This window comes from Talpa occidentalis, unplaced genomic scaffold (genome assembly GCF_014898055.3).
Source record: "Talpa occidentalis isolate TD23 unplaced genomic scaffold, MPIMG_talOcc4v2.1 talOcc4.4, whole genome shotgun sequence".
NCBI classification, from domain to species: domain Eukaryota; kingdom Metazoa; phylum Chordata; class Mammalia; order Eulipotyphla; family Talpidae; genus Talpa; species Talpa occidentalis.
This window is the reverse complement of record NW_023604295.1, coordinates 143,084,883-143,099,979: the sequence shown is the minus strand read 5'-3', so window position 1 is coordinate 143,099,979 and position 15,097 is coordinate 143,084,883.

Here is a 15,097-nt window from a genome sequence, read left to right as displayed (position 1 = left end):
TCCCCCTGGGGATCCAGGGCCTTTGCAGAACCAGCTGGCAGAGACGGAGGGATTAATGGTGCAGACATCTCCGGGAACAGCGAGGAACCCCACAGAGAAAGCCTGGTCTCTGGAGAATTCTCTGGCCCTGTCAGTTCCCAGGCTCAGCCCCTTCCTCACACCCGGGCGCGGGTAGGGATGCGCACAGAGGACAAGCTGAAGGCAACAGCATTTTGTAAATGCTCCATCTGGGGATTTAAGTCTTGGACATGTGTTTCCAGTGAAATCTCTTGGCCTGTGCTGGCCGGCCTGCTAGATGGAGCCGCTTCCTGGAGTTGGGAGCCGGTGTGAGCACCCGTCTCTCCCATGCCTTCGCAGGCTCCTCTCCTGTGCTGCTGGGGCTGGGGAACCCCAATCAGCAAATTGCCATTCTCCTTTGCAGGCTGATTCCTACTGCTTCAGCTGAAGGGCCTGTGGGAGCTGAGAAAGGGTTGGTGAGGGAGCCGGGACTTCAGGTTCCTAATGTGTGTCCCGTCCCTGTCCTGCTGCTCCGGCAGTGGCCCTGGTGGCAGCCGCAGACGTCTGCAGAACAGCCTCCCCGGGTACCAGCCAGCAGCAGCTGGGGCGCCCCAGCACGGAGGCCTGTGTCCCAGCTCTGCGGGGAGGGCCCTTCTGCAAGCATCTCCGGGCGGTGACCCAGCCCTTCCCGATGTTTTCTAGCACTGGGGTAGTAGCTGCTTCCTACTTCTATTGTCTTTTGTAGTTCGGGGGTCTCTGCCCTTTGTTTCAGCCCTCCATCCCATCTGTGGCCGCTCCCTCTGTGAAACTCCCTCTGCGGAAGTAACTTTTCCTGACTGGAGCCTGCTGGGGCTTTGATTCTTGCAGTGGGCTGGGATTCCCCATCTGTAGGTCTGGAGGAGCACTTGGGCTTGTGGGGGACAACAGCGATGAGGGGTGCAAAGGAGGAGGCTCTGGAGCAGGGTGAAGTGCCCGTGAGCCCAGCTTGGCTGGGTTCGGCCATTTTGTCCAGGGGTAGACTGAGCAAGCAGTGCAGACGCCCCAGCCAGGGGGCCAGCACTAGCTTTACAGGTTGTACAGTCTACTCCCCCCAAAGTATTCATGTTTCATCCATAAGGAAAAAGATGAAAATAAAAGCAAGAGGAAGAAGTGGGGACGTATCACTGCAGCCCTTGCTGCTTTTCCTTCTCTGTTACTAACAGAACAGTAAAATATCGGGCCACTTCCTAGCTCAGGATCACCTAGAGGGGATGGGACTCTTGGGAAAGGGGAGAAAGTAAGAGCAGTTGGGAGTCATAAGGCTTTGTGGGGTTGGGGGGGAAGCCAGGGGGAGAAGCCAGGGGGAGGTGGGTGCCAGGAGGGACATCTGGTGGAGGCAACAAGCTTTGGGGTCCGGGAGGCAGAGGAGAGGGCAGCACATTTTGGAGATCTGGATGTTGGGGTGCGGGATCGAGGAGCAACTTGATTTTGAAATTTTGCTTGAACATTGGGCTCTCTCCTTCTGGATAAAAAAAGATTATAGATTTTTTTTTAAGATTTATTTATTTTTTATTTATACAATAGTTGGGGTACAGGCCAGAGGCTCAGGAGAGTGAGAGGATTCACCAGAGACTGAGTGGGGAGCAGAACAGGCAGACTGACGAAATGCACTGCTGAGGGGAGCAGCGGGTGTGACAGGAGAGGTCTGCGGCGCCATGTGGGACTCTCCCTGGCCTGCCGGGAATTGAACCTGCACTGCAGAGGCAGAGGCTGCGGAGAGCTTCACAGCACGGCACTCAACCTGCTGCGCCACTGGGGAGGCCCTTATAGATCTTTTTAAAGGCCAGATAGAACATAATTTCTCCACCTATTTTCTGTGAGCCGCCCTCTGGAATTGTGGACTTTGGCCACCGAGCAGAGTCTCCTTCAGCCAGTCTCGGCTCTGAGCTCGGTGCCAGGCCGGCAAACTGACCCTCAAGTCAGTGAAGCAGGGGGCCTCTGGCCATGCGCTGATGACCTGCCCTGCAAGGGCATCTTCCTGCTCCTTTGAGGGGCGTCCGGAAAGAAGCAACAGGAGTCATCGGTGTGTGTTTTAGTCCTGGGCTGCTTCTGCTCCAAGAAGAGGAAGGTCTGGGTCTCGAGGGTCTGGACAAAGGCAGCAATGCTGCTGGCTGACTGGGGCGTCCCGCCCTTGGTCCCACAAATGCTCCTTGTCTCTGTAAAAGCGCACCAGTGGCCGCCACTGAGTAAATGGGTCGCCATTAGGCCACGACAGCCCCGGAGCCACGGCCTGTCATTAGGTCAGGTGAAGGCGCCTGGGAGCTTTGGACACTCAGAAGTTGGTCATATTTTACTCTGGGGGCTCCTCAGGGACCCCAGGAAGGCCTTGTGCTGAGGGGTGGCAGGTCAGTGGCCAAGAGACCCCTCTGGGGCTTTTCCTGCCTCCGTCCAGCTCCTCCTCCCCCAGCTCCCACATTGGGCTGGTGACAAAGGTTCTCCCTGGGCGTCTGCTCCCCAGGGGCTCTGTGACACCAGGGGACCAACCGCCTTTGTCCCTGTTCTTTCTAGCTGAGGCGGGAACTGCCATACCTTTGTTTCTTTTAGGCAGTTCCCACTGCAGCTGGCTCTGTGGGGTCCTGCTGTGCTCGACCCCCCTCGGGGAGGCCGAGTTGTCACTTCCCATCAGAAGAAGACAGTCTGCCTGTGAACCCAGAGTCCTCGCTGACGAGGCTCACTCGAGACAGACGGGCTCTGCTCTTTATGTAAAATATTCCCTAATTATGACAGGCCTGCCGTCCACAAAAGATGCACAAAACGCAGGCCGAGGGCCCTGGAGGCCGTGCCCAGAGGCCCCAGCTCAGTGAGCTCCAGGATCAGAGCCTCCTCAGCGCTTCAAAGTCCCACCTGAATGGCTCCCTGTGAGCCCCACGTTTGCAGCTGCCGAAGAATGGAGGCCCCCTGCCTTTGATTTGTTCTCATCTCTGAAGATTCGCACAGGTTTGTCAGGAAGAAGGCAGACTGTGTGGGAGCCTCTCCTTGAACAGAAACATCAGGCCACAGGCCCAGAAAGTCCAGTGTCCCCCAGAGCCAGCCGATGGAGGGGTGCATTTTTGCCTCAAGAGCGGCCGCCAAGGCCCAGGGGGAGAAAGGGGCCACCCCAAGGCAGGTGCAGGGGCTCCAGAGGGTTCTGTACAGGCCCCCCTGGCCCCGGGGACACATGCCCAGGAGGGGGAGGCAGCATTCAGGACCCCTGAGGGAGCACTGACCACAGCACGTGTGTGTGTGCATGCAAGTGTGTGTGATTTTTATGCAAAAACTTGGGCTTCTCTTCACTCAGGGTCTGTCCATCATGGCTGCCAGACAACGGCTCCACTAAGTCATGATGGCTACTAGGCTCTGCCTCCGCGAGGTTGCCTCCTCTCAGGTGGTGCCAAGGCTGAGGGAAGCTCCCTGTCCTCATTGTCAGTCTTGCGGATTCTCTTAACACCATCCAGGCCCAAACCCCACCCAGGCCAGGCCCACCCTGGTGGTGGACTGAGGGGGCTAGTGACTCAGCTCTGGGGTGCAGCGAGGTCCCCAGGGGCTTCTAGGGAAGCAGCAGCTCTAAGCAAATTGCTCCTGGAGGACACCCTGGGAATTTTAGGGTCCTCATGTGAACAGCCTCTGCAGGCCAGGCCCTGCACCCCTGGTCAGAAGTGAACTGGGGCCAAGCCCACTTCCACATTCACGCCCACCTCTGGTCACCCCAGAAGGTGGCCTGATTTGGAAATAAGGTCTTTGCAGATGTCGTCAAGTTGCGGTCATAAGAATTAGTGATGGGTGTCCTACAAGCAGAGAGAAGGGGACTCAGAGACACGTGGGGAGGGCGCCGTGTAACAAAGATTGGAGTGATGCACTCCAGGCCAGGGCCCCCAAGGGTGGCCGTGCCCACCAGGAGAGGCCAGGAGGGATCTACGGAGAGAGAAGACCTCTGCCCACAATGGGAGTGGACCTTCCCGCCTCCAGAACTGTGAGGCGATGTTCCCTGTTGTTGGCGCTCCCTGGCTCGTGGCATTTCCTTGGGGGCAGCCCTTGCAATGAACACTCCACTTTCCCGTCCCCCATCAGGCTGGCGGGCAGGTCTGACGGAGAGATGAGGTCTCCATACCCAACCCAGGGCTCCCAGTGCCGCACCAGCAAGAAAACTCAGCAAACCGGACTCCCTGTTACATTTCAGCTTTGACGTGGGCCTGGCAGGAGAGCAGGTGGCTGCCAGAGGGGGCGGGGCGGAGGCAGGGTGCGCTGGCACAGATGGGACAGGATGGGGGGGGGTACAATGGCCCGGTGACTGCACACTGGGCTAAATGTCCTGTGTACTCTGCTGTTTCTCAGTGATGTGCACCTGAAGTAATGTGGCTTGGATACAAAAATCAAACTTAATTTAAAAAACCAAATCCATTTGAACTCCAGATCAACAGCAAATACCTTTTTTGAAGCGTGAGTATGGTCCAAGTATGGCACGGGACATCCTCAGGCCAGCAAGCCCTTCATCATGGATCTGAGATTCAGTGTTAATTGGGTGCCTTGCATTTTGCCTGGGGTGCTTGCCCCGTGCCCCCCAGGGGCCTCCCCACCCCACTGTTTCAGCAGAAGGGCCTGCAGTCCTGCTGGGATGGAGGCGCTCTGGGAGCCGGCTGGGCTGCTTCTAGCCCGCGAGCGCCCCTCCCTCCTGGCTCCCGAGCACTGCCAGCAGCCTGCAGTCTGAACATCATCTCCACCAGCTGGATGCAAGTCTGGCAGGATTTGAACAGACGGAGGAGGCAGCGAGGGGAGGCCTTGCAGCGGGAGGGAGCCAGCTTCCCGGTGGTTCCTGCTGGGCCGTGCAGAGAATCCAAGCCCGGCGCCAGCCTCCGCTTGCATTTGTTCTACTTCAAGTGGTCTCCAGTCTCCCTCCTGGGCAGGTAGGGTGGAGCCACCTGGGTGACTCCGTAGCCCTTGGAAAATCACCAGCCAGTTGGCAGGGTTGTGTGGAATTCTCAGGAGCAGCGATTTTGAGGCAAAGGCAAAGAGGAACAAAGCCCCAGAGGAAGAGACTGGTGGGCGGGCGCAGGCTGCAGCCCAGGAGGAGGAGCAGCTCAGCCCCGGAGGAACACCGGCTCCTGCAGTCATTTGGGCAGAGTCAGTAGGACGGTGGCTGACTTGGCTGGGGGACAAGGTGACCGAGCTCACAGTCTGCTTAGAATAGGGGGACCTTGGCAGATCCACTGCCCAAAACTGAGCCGCGTGGGAGAAGTGGAGCTCCCCAAGTGGAGGTTCCAGCCCCACAGCCTGGAGGGGAAGCCCAGGAGGGGCGTGGCCGGGAACTAGTCACATTCCAGGAGAGGAAGGCTAAGCAGGTGGAAAGTCCCAGAGAGAGCCGGGGCTGGGGGCAGGGTGGCCATCTGTCTTGGGGCCTGGGGTGTGGGTAGGCCTTGAAAGGGGATGGACTTGATGCCAGGCGCTCAGTGGGGGGTTGTGGCAACAGCAGGAGGAGCTCAGTCCCTTAAGAACTGAGGGAACCCAGTCAAGGCAATGAAAGCAAGCCCCGCTTTCCAGGGCTCCTTGGGGGAGAACAGCAGGAGGGGCTGTGGGCTTGGTGCTGGGGACCTTGGCTTCCACGCAGCAGGGGTGGGGGCCGTGCTTGTTCAGGGGCCCCAACCCCAAGTGACGAGTGACTCAAAACTTGTCCCTGCCCAGAAGCACTTTGATTTGTCTTGTGGCCCCTTGGCTGGCAGGGACCCTGGAGCTGGTCTCTGTGCCCCTTGGTGCCTGTCTCTGTGACCAACAGAGCCTCCCTGGTGACCCAAGGGGTTAACATTTCAGTGCTATGAAGCTATCACCAGCCACTATGGCCTGAGTTCGATCCCCGGCCAAGGAGCTACCCACATGGCGCAGCAGACCTCTCCTGTCTCCCCGCTGCTCCCCTCAGCAGTGTATTTCAGTCAGTCTGCCTGTTCTGCTCCCCACTGTGTCTCTGGTGAATCCTCTCACCCCCCACAACTCTGGCCTGTACCCCAGCTCTTGTATGCATAAATAAAAAATTTAAAAAAAAGAGGAAGATTCTATACTCTTTGCAGAAACAAGGTCTGCTTTTGCTCCCTCCCTAATGGGCCAGCCAAGGGAGCGAGACGAGTTAAGGGGTGAGCAAAACAGAGAGGCCAGAAGGGGAGAGACCCCTCAACTAGAGGGCACCCTCAGGACTGTGTGTGGGCGGAGGCGGGTGGGAACCTCCCGCCCCAAGTCTCAGGCCAGAGGGCACCCCAGGAACCATCACCTGCCACTGCTTTGCTCTGAACTGTTCCTTAGTTCTTCCATAATTTAGACTTTCTCAATTATTCTTCTACCCCATAAAGGGCTGACTTTGACAATTTTTAGTTTGTTTTAGAAACAAGGGCCAATTTCCCACAGGCATCCTGGATGTTCCCAGTACACCAGTTACTTAGGATTTCACAGTGTTCGGGACAAGCAGACGGGATTCACCTGGGCTAAGATGGGGCTTATAAGGGCGGGTCCCGGGACGCCAGCAGAGAGCAGAGCCCCGAGGGGAGAGCAAGGCCCTGAGAGAACGCCGGAGCGCCCAGAGGGAAGACTTGCTGGGGGCTGCCAGCCTCCTGCCCTCCCCAACCCCCGCACCCCTGCCTGCCTTGTACCTGGTAAATCCCAATAAAAGCCTGAAGAAGCCACCAAGGGCTCCAGGACTCTCCTCCTTGACCCCGTCTGCTCAGGTCATAGAGACCCTGCTCCGCGTCCTCCTGCCATTACAGGGTGGAAGCACAGGGGCCCCTGGGGGCCTCCCTGTCTGCGGGAGCACAGCCCCCTCCTCCCTGCAACCTCCAGACAGCTCAGTTCTGCGGGGGCTTGTGGGGACGCTCAGGCTGTAACCTCCTCAGAGATGGCCCCACCTGTGCGGCTGCCCAGGCTTTTCACCTGCCAGGAAATTGACACAGGATCCTGCAGCCTCTGCCCAGCTGCTGCTCACTGGGAGAAAACAACCATTCGTGGCAGGCTCGCCGAGCCTAACCAGCAGCCTGTCCAGCCCTCACGCTCCCCCCAGGAGGACACAGGCGGCGGAGCCTTGGCCCGTCCTCAGGGGGTTCTTGGGAAGGACTTGCACCAGCACCACCTCCAAAGGGGAGGTGAGAAGGCCAGGGACTGTGCCGCGCTGGCCCTCTGCCCCCGTGGCTGCCAGCCCTCCCAGGCCTCCGTCCTCAGCCTGACCTGGGTCCACGGCTACAATTTCTGAACTTGAGGAGACACCCCTGAGGGAATATCGGGTCACCCAGGCTGCCCCAATAGGGACCCCCAACTGTCCAGTACTGCATCCATCACAGAGGGCTTGGCCAGCACAGCAGACACCTCAGTACCAGCCACTGCGGCAAGCCTTCCAGGGGTTAGAAGGATGACAAAGTTCTTGAGGTCCTCCAGCTTCCCCCTCCCCAGCGGGCCTGGCAGGGGTCATTTTGGGGGCACTCATGGCCCTGGAGGTGGAGCTCAGCAGGGCCCACCCTGACCACCTAGCAGGGCCCAGGCAGAGCTCCTGAAGCTGCCAGGGAAGGGGAAATGTTGTCCCCCCATGAGGTGTGGGCCCAAGGACCCTGGAGTCCTTCTTGGCCAGCTCCCTCATACAGGTGGGTTTCCTTCTGGAGCTGGGCAGAGCCAGGGATGCTGGCAGTAGGTCACGTTTTGAAGGCATATTGTAGGGTAAAGAAAATATCAGGCTTTTCTGCCCTTCTGCCATCAGGATAGATGATGGATCCTTGTCCTGAATGCATGCCTGATGGCGGGCACCTGGAATAGGGTGTGGGCATAGGTAGATGGGATTCAGCTGAGCTAAGACTGTGCTTTTTAAGGGCGGCGTCACGGGGGGACGCCAGCAGCAGCAGTAGCAGCAGTAGAAGCCGAAGCCAAAGCAGAAGCCGAGAAGCAGCAGAACGAACGCCAGAGAGTCCAGATAAAGTGAAGACTTGCTGGGGGCTGGAAGGCCTGCCAGCGTTCCAGCCCCCCAGCCAGCACCCCTGCCTGCCATATGCCTGGTGAACCCCTAATAAAAAACCTGCAAAACTACTGAGGACTCTGACTCCTCCTTTACCCCGTCTGCATGGGATCAGAAAACCTGCACTGTGTCCGTTCCTGCCCTTACACATATCTTTTGTTTTATTCTCTGTGCCGACAAATAGTTGTATTTCCAATAATGACCAAGTGCCTCCGCCATCTTGAGAGCAGGAGCAGTGGGAGCTGGGGTGGGGCAGGGAGGGGGGTGGCTGCTGCTCTCTGTTGTTCCTGCAGGGAAAGTGGGGTCCCCCCTCCTGAGTCCAGAGAACAGCAGCCCCCTTTTTCTTTCTAGGCCTCCCCCAGTTCAGCTTAGTTTAGTGACCGTGCCCTGCGAATCCTTTCTCCCTTTGCACCCACGACCACACACACCCCTGTGGACATGGCAGCATGGGGAGTCCAGCTTGGGGGCGGAGGTCTGGCCCACTTTAAAGACGGAGACACTGAGGCACAGAGACAGCCGCAGTTTCCTCTGGGTGGGGCTGGGCTGGCACTAACAAGTGGCTCCCGGTGGCTCCAGGCTTCTCCCAGCTCAGGCCTCTCTGGGGAATTGCTGAGTTTGATTAACCAGAGCACTAATTGGCAGAGGCCCAGAAAGAGCCGGAGCTGTGGCCAGGCTCTGCTGCTTCCCTGTGATTTACAAGAGCGAGGCCAGTCCCCGTCTCAACAAGCAGCAGAGTCATCGGCCACAGGGCCTCCAGAGCCCTGTCTCTCCTGCCCTCAACAGTTCAGCCTTCGGAGAATCTCGCTAGCCCAGAGAGCGGCTGGGGGGATGGGTCTGGAGCAGGGCTGGACGCAACTGAGGAAAAGCACCTGCGTCTGGGGGCTGCCTGTCGTGCCCAGAACTCATGTTCTAGGACTGGGTTCCCAAGCAGCCACCGTGGAACACCCAGCCACCTGCTCCAACCGCCCACCAATCTGGCTGGAGGCCAGAGTCATGGGGACAGCCTCAGGGAAGACCAAGGGTCCAAGAGAGAGAGAGGTGGCCAGTGAGGGCCTAGCCTCTCTCCCCATCACCCAGCTCCCTGATGGCAGGAGGCTAGCCCACCCTCATTGGTGAGTTGGGAAGAATAAACTGGATACTCTTGGCTCCTAGGGAGAGCCGGGACCTCCCTGCACCACCAGGAGAAGCTTGCAGGGCCAAAGTGCCAGTGAATAGGCCCATTGAGTTTTGGCTTCCAGCTGGAGGCCATCTTGCTTGTCACTGGAAGCTACACTCTCCCACCTGGTCTTTATCTGAGGTGATATTTCTGTGCCATCTTCTTTCCCCTTTCTATAAAAATCTGGGTTGGGGGAAAGGGGCTATTTATTGGCTCCCTCTGGCCCTCTGTAGGGGTGTAGGGACAGTCTCCTCTCCCTGCTGGGTTCTTCTTGGCTGGTGCAATAATTAAAGTAGCATCAGCTGGGTTAGCGAAAGATGAACCGTTGAACACATGATTATAAACTATAAGGACCAATGGAGCAAACCAGGGGTGTTTATTCTGTGTCCAGGCACCTGCGGCATCCGGGAGCGAGGGGGAGCCACCTCATTATTTTACTCTGAGAGTGAGGATGTTTCTCTAGGGGAGCGGACGTGTTCACTGAGAACCCCACAGCTGGGCGAGACCCCCACACTACACTCGCCCAGGTCACAAAAGGGTGGACAGTAATTACTTCCTCAGTTAGAAAGGGGCAAAGCACTCGGGCCAGGAGAACAGTTTTTTCTCCATCTTCAGGGTCCTCACTGTCCTCGACCTGCAAAAATCTTCTTGGACTGATAGTAACAGACTCCCAGGCCCCTGGGCCCACACTGACCTCTAGTTCCCTTATCAAGGTGATAAGAGACCTACTCTGGGCATATGGAAAAAAAACCTGTTGATCCTTTGGGAGAGACCAGCCCCCCAGCCCCCTGGGACGACAGTGGGTTCCAGCCTGGACCATCTCTGGAGCAGGATGTCCCTTCAGCTGCCATTTAAAAGCAGCTTCCATTGATTTCTCTGGCAGACAGACGTGAGAGAAAGCTTGCACCCCTACTCTTTCCTCTGGTCCTGCCTCACGGGGCTGGCAGATGAGGGAGCTGGACGCCGCTGCTCCCCACTACGAGGCCACCCCTAGCAGGTGGGCCTGCTCAGGGCTGCACCCTCGTGCAGTCAGGAGGGCGTCCCTTCTCCAGGCTGTCACTGCAGCACTTACCGTGAGGGCCCCGCTCCCTCCGGAATAAAAACGCCTCTTCTGGGACCTTCCTCCAAGTGACAGGGCTGTTAAAACATGCAAAGTAAAAGGGGAACAGTGACAGTTCAGAAATCACTGTTTTCGGGGGGCTGCGGACTGCAGCAGCCGGGACCAGTCCTGGGAGGAAGGGCTGGTTCTGACCCGCAGAGCGAGAGGCACGTTGTCTGACACCCTTGCTGCCTGGCGTGCGGGGAGATCTTAGGGAGCGATTTTTGGGGGGCCAGGCCGGGGGCGGCGGTGCGCAGAGCCGCAGTCGTGGTTCCCTGAGCGGCACCCCGTGGGCAGCGCCAGGACGCGAGGGCAGAGGCCCAGGAGGGCCGGGCGCGGGCGGGCTGGCCGGGGCGCGGGCTGAGGGGCGCCCCCCGCCGCCCCCCCAGGTGCGCGCCCCTGGCTCCGTCCCGGGCGCACAGCCGCGCCGACGCGCACCGCCAGGGGGCGCTGGCGCCCTTCCCGAAAGAGCCGGGGAGCCGCAGGAACCTGGGGGGTGCGGGGACCCGCCCCGGGGCCCCAAGCCCGCGCCGCCCCACCCTCCTGGAGGTTCCAGGAGGAGGAGGAGGTGGGGGATCGCCCTGAAGACCCCGGCCACGGGGCCAGCAGACGTGGGGACATTTTATTCCCGCAGGAACCAGAGCTCTGAAATTTGAGGGCCAGGCCAAGGGGCAGCCCCAAGACGGAGGAGGGTCAACTTCTAAAGAGATGCCCTCTGCCCCCTTTGCTACCTTCCCCGTGCGTCCCCCCTCAGCGCAGGCACCCCAACAGCTCCACCCCTCCACCTCGTGTCCCCCTTGCTTCGTCCTTGTGCGCCCCAGTCGCACCTGTGCACGCTGAGCCTGGACTAGCACCCCAGGGCTGCTCCTTTTTTTTTTTCTTTTCTTTATTTTTTTTTGTTACAGGGTCAAAGCAACAAATAATGTCATGGCTGAAATGGGGTGATTTTAAAACCTGCTTGTTTATAACCTTTTATAAATAAATTGGGGGCCAGTAAATGTCCCAAAATGTTTTGGGGGGGGGTCTTAGAAAAGTGTGCCGTTCAACACAACTTGAGCAGGAAGAGACAGACAGACACACAGACACAGACACACACACACACAGGTGAGGGGAGAAGGTGTTATGGGTAATATTCTGCAGAACAGGTGTTCTGCATAGTGTTACTATGGAAGGGCAGTTTGGGACCCTGCAGCTTCTTACTCGTCCCGGCCACTCTGTCTCCTGTGACAGGAGCACAGGTGAGGAGAGGCCTCCAGCGCTCGCCCAGGCTTCTGCTAGGCGGCTCCAGCTTCAGCGTATTTATGCTCCCCTCACGCCCCCACGAATAAAGTTAACTTGTGGAAATGCTAAAGAATTCATGGAGCCAGCCAGCCGGTCCCTTGTAAATCCTGTCGGTTCTGTGCAGTGAGTGATAGAAATGGCCACTGTGGTGGAATTCAAGAAATCTCTGCGCACTGGACAACAAGGCCGTTTCCTTTCCTCCTGCAGGCTGCAAGCCAGCTCCCCTCACAACTCACCCTCTAAGCAGGCAGTCCATAAGCAAGCCACTGTCTTGCCCTCGAAGTCACAATTTATGCTTCTAATTTTAATTTTCCTCAGCTTAGGTCCCAGAAGGATTTATTAAATTTGCTTTGTGGAACCCATTAACTCTAAACTGACTAATGATGTTACTCTAGGCTTCGAATCAGTTTGTAGTAAATTCTCTATACACAGGACTTCAGGAATTTTAAGTCAGTTCATAAATGAAAAGGTTTACTCAATTTGCCTAAAAGTTATTAGTAATTAACTGACATCAAGAGACCGTTGCTTGCAGAGGTGGTGAATAGCACCCGAGAATTCTGGCAAGAGTGGATATTCATTATGTGGCTTAAATGAGAAGGTAGAAATTCAAGCAGCTTATCTTAGGTACTCTGGCTTAACTCCATGGTCAAAATGGGTAATAACAACCTATAATGATGAATTTTTGTGTTTTTCATGGGCTTGGTGGTAACACCAGAGCCAGATGCATGGAGATGGAAAATCTAGATTAATAATTTGACATAAGCGTACATGCAAGAAATGGTCTTTCTCTGAGTACTCTTCTTAGACAAGGTGGAGCCATTAGCAGCGGGTAGCACACATGCTTATGTAAGATGAGAGACATCTCGGCAGGCAGAGGGGCACATAAGACAGCTGTTGTTTCCGTGGGCTTTGAGGGTCCTTACATAATGAAAAATGCCTGTCATGGCCCTGAGTGATGGCGGCTGTTGGGAAACCAGTGGCCTATGGAAGTCGGGGCGTAAGGAGTATTCCAGCACCTTCTTAGGTAGGAGGGTGCTTAGGACTGGAGGGTGCTCACTGTCAGCAAGTATCTGCCCCCCCTTGGCTTGAGCCACTCCTCTAAACTTGGCCAACTCACACTTCCCTGAGTCAACATCTAGAATGTGGTGTATTTCATGGACAGGGTGCTGGATGCGGGTCAGTCCTCTGAAGGAAGGTAGAATAGCACCTGGGACTCCGTGGAAGGATGAGATCTAGCTATGCTGCCTTTCGAGTCTGCCCAGGGCGAGCCAGCTCTGTCTGCAGACACCCCAACCTGCACCCGTGGTGGGTGGGGGCAGTTCTTAGTCCAGGGGTACCTCCCCTGCTCTGTAAGCTGCTTGCACATTGCCCATGGGGGTTTTGCCATAGACAGAGCCTGATGGGGATCAAGTGCCTTCTGCCTTCCTATTTTGGATCCTCCCATTTCAAAAGCACCCCAGAGAGCAGATTTGCTATTTAGCAGGTGAGATAAACAGCCTCCTTTGGGAGTGAAATGGAGTCAAAAGAGAAAGATGGCGTATAGAGAGAAGTGGGTGTGGATAGGCACGAGTCAAGGGCAGAATTCTCTGAATTCTCTGGGGGACTGGGGTTGATTTGGGGTGTTAGTAGTCAGATGCATTGATGTCCACGTCCAGCACGCAAAACCAAAGGCCACCACTAGGTGACTGTCCCTGTGGCAGGGCGCCGGCAGAGCCCCTACCCAGAAAATTCTCCATAGCAAGTTTTACCTATAAAGTGTTTCTCTGCATTTGTTTGGACATTGCTTCTAAGGAAAGCAGGGTAGAAAATAAAAGTCCACATTTGCATGTGTTTTTCTGGGTTTCCAGGTTTGAGCAAGTTCAACTCTCACTCCAGGAGGGAAAAAAAATAAGACTAGTTTGCCAAAGTGGAGTGACCTGATTCTTGTTGGATCAACATGTTATCAAGTTGAGGTTGTCACTACAAAGCCAGTGTGATGAAGCCTGCCTTTTCAGACGAAAATCAAAGCCCTGGCCTGCCAGCCCGGAATTGCTGAACTCAGCAGCCCCTAATCAGCCGGTCTATATGTAGATTTAGACATCTCCAGCAGGCTGCGAGCCTATCAGGCCCAAACTGATTATTCTAATCAAGTGTTTTAATTAAGCGCTTATTGCCAGGATCACAGAAACCAGGCCTGCTTTCCAGTAGTAATGGGCAGTATTTTTTTTTTTTTTATTCTTCTTTACAGTGATAATGTTTGGCTTTGTGGGGGTGTATTTAAGGTTTTCCTAAAGTAGGTCATGGGAGAGTCCCCTGTGAGGTGCTCGCTGCTGAGCTGGCAGTCTGGCCAGTGGACAAAAAAATAAAATGAAAAGATACTACCCACGGGCTGGAGATGAATCCACACCCCGACAACAGCACAGCTTTGCCTCCTCCACCCTAAAACACAAAGGCAGTACTAGCTAGCCCAGGATTTCAAAAAAAATATATAAACACACACACATCGGGTTGGCTTTTATTGGAATGCCTAGATGCAATCTATAGTCATCAAGTTATGGAAAATTCAGGTCACATAGAAAGTTAAGAAGGCAAATGAAAAGAACAATACAAATCAGACAAAATTTACATCTCAAAATATCATGTAAGCATTTTGACTGGCTTCGCCTAAAATACTTTGAATATCAATTTCTTTTTTTGTAAGCTAATTCTTTTCATTATATAGTCCCCCCACCCTCCCAACTCTTAGAAAAAGGTGTTTTGTTTACATATTCCCCAAGGTCACTATTTCTTGTAAAAGCATGTCCAGATCACAAGTCTTTTTAGAAAGAAATAGGCTCATTATACCTACTAACAAGACACTAATTGGGTTGATTTGACTTCATCTAAAATAAGCACCAGGAGATACTCCAGATCCGTTATTTAGCGGTGCCAGTGTCAAGGCCAGTCCGTGTCGAGATGAGGATAATGTAATGACTTCACTTCTGTCATGGGATACAAGCTTTCCATGGGCAATACATCAGAAACATTTCTGAGAATTTAGACTCAGAGCCTATTTCAACCAAAAGTACTTACAGCATGCTAAATACAGCCCCGCGGAGAAGTGGCTTCCACAGAACTGCAAACACCTAAGTTAACAGTTAAAAAATAAAATGTAAAACAGAGCCATGTTTATGTGGTTTGAAATCGCAGAGTTTTCTAAATTTGGGCTTTGTAATACTTGCCAAAGGACTTCCAGGATAAAAAATATTAATGCTAATCTGTGCTTTCATTCTAATAAAATATCAGCATTCATTAGAAGATTAATGACTTCCGTATGTTCTACCAAATACACAAAGACGGTAATAGCACTGACACTGTAAATTCAGTAGCTATTTTGAAACTTTCCCAGCCAATCTGTTTAATAAACACGCCTACTGTGCAATTTAGAGTATGTGATACATACAAAGCAGTTAGAAAATTATTTTCAATACATCACTTGAACCTTTATATTTACGACATGTTCACTTGCTATATTTATCACCATTATACAGAGAGGAAAACAGTGTGTACTATAGCTCAATGAACGGAGAAATATTTTCTAAAAATATTTTTGTGG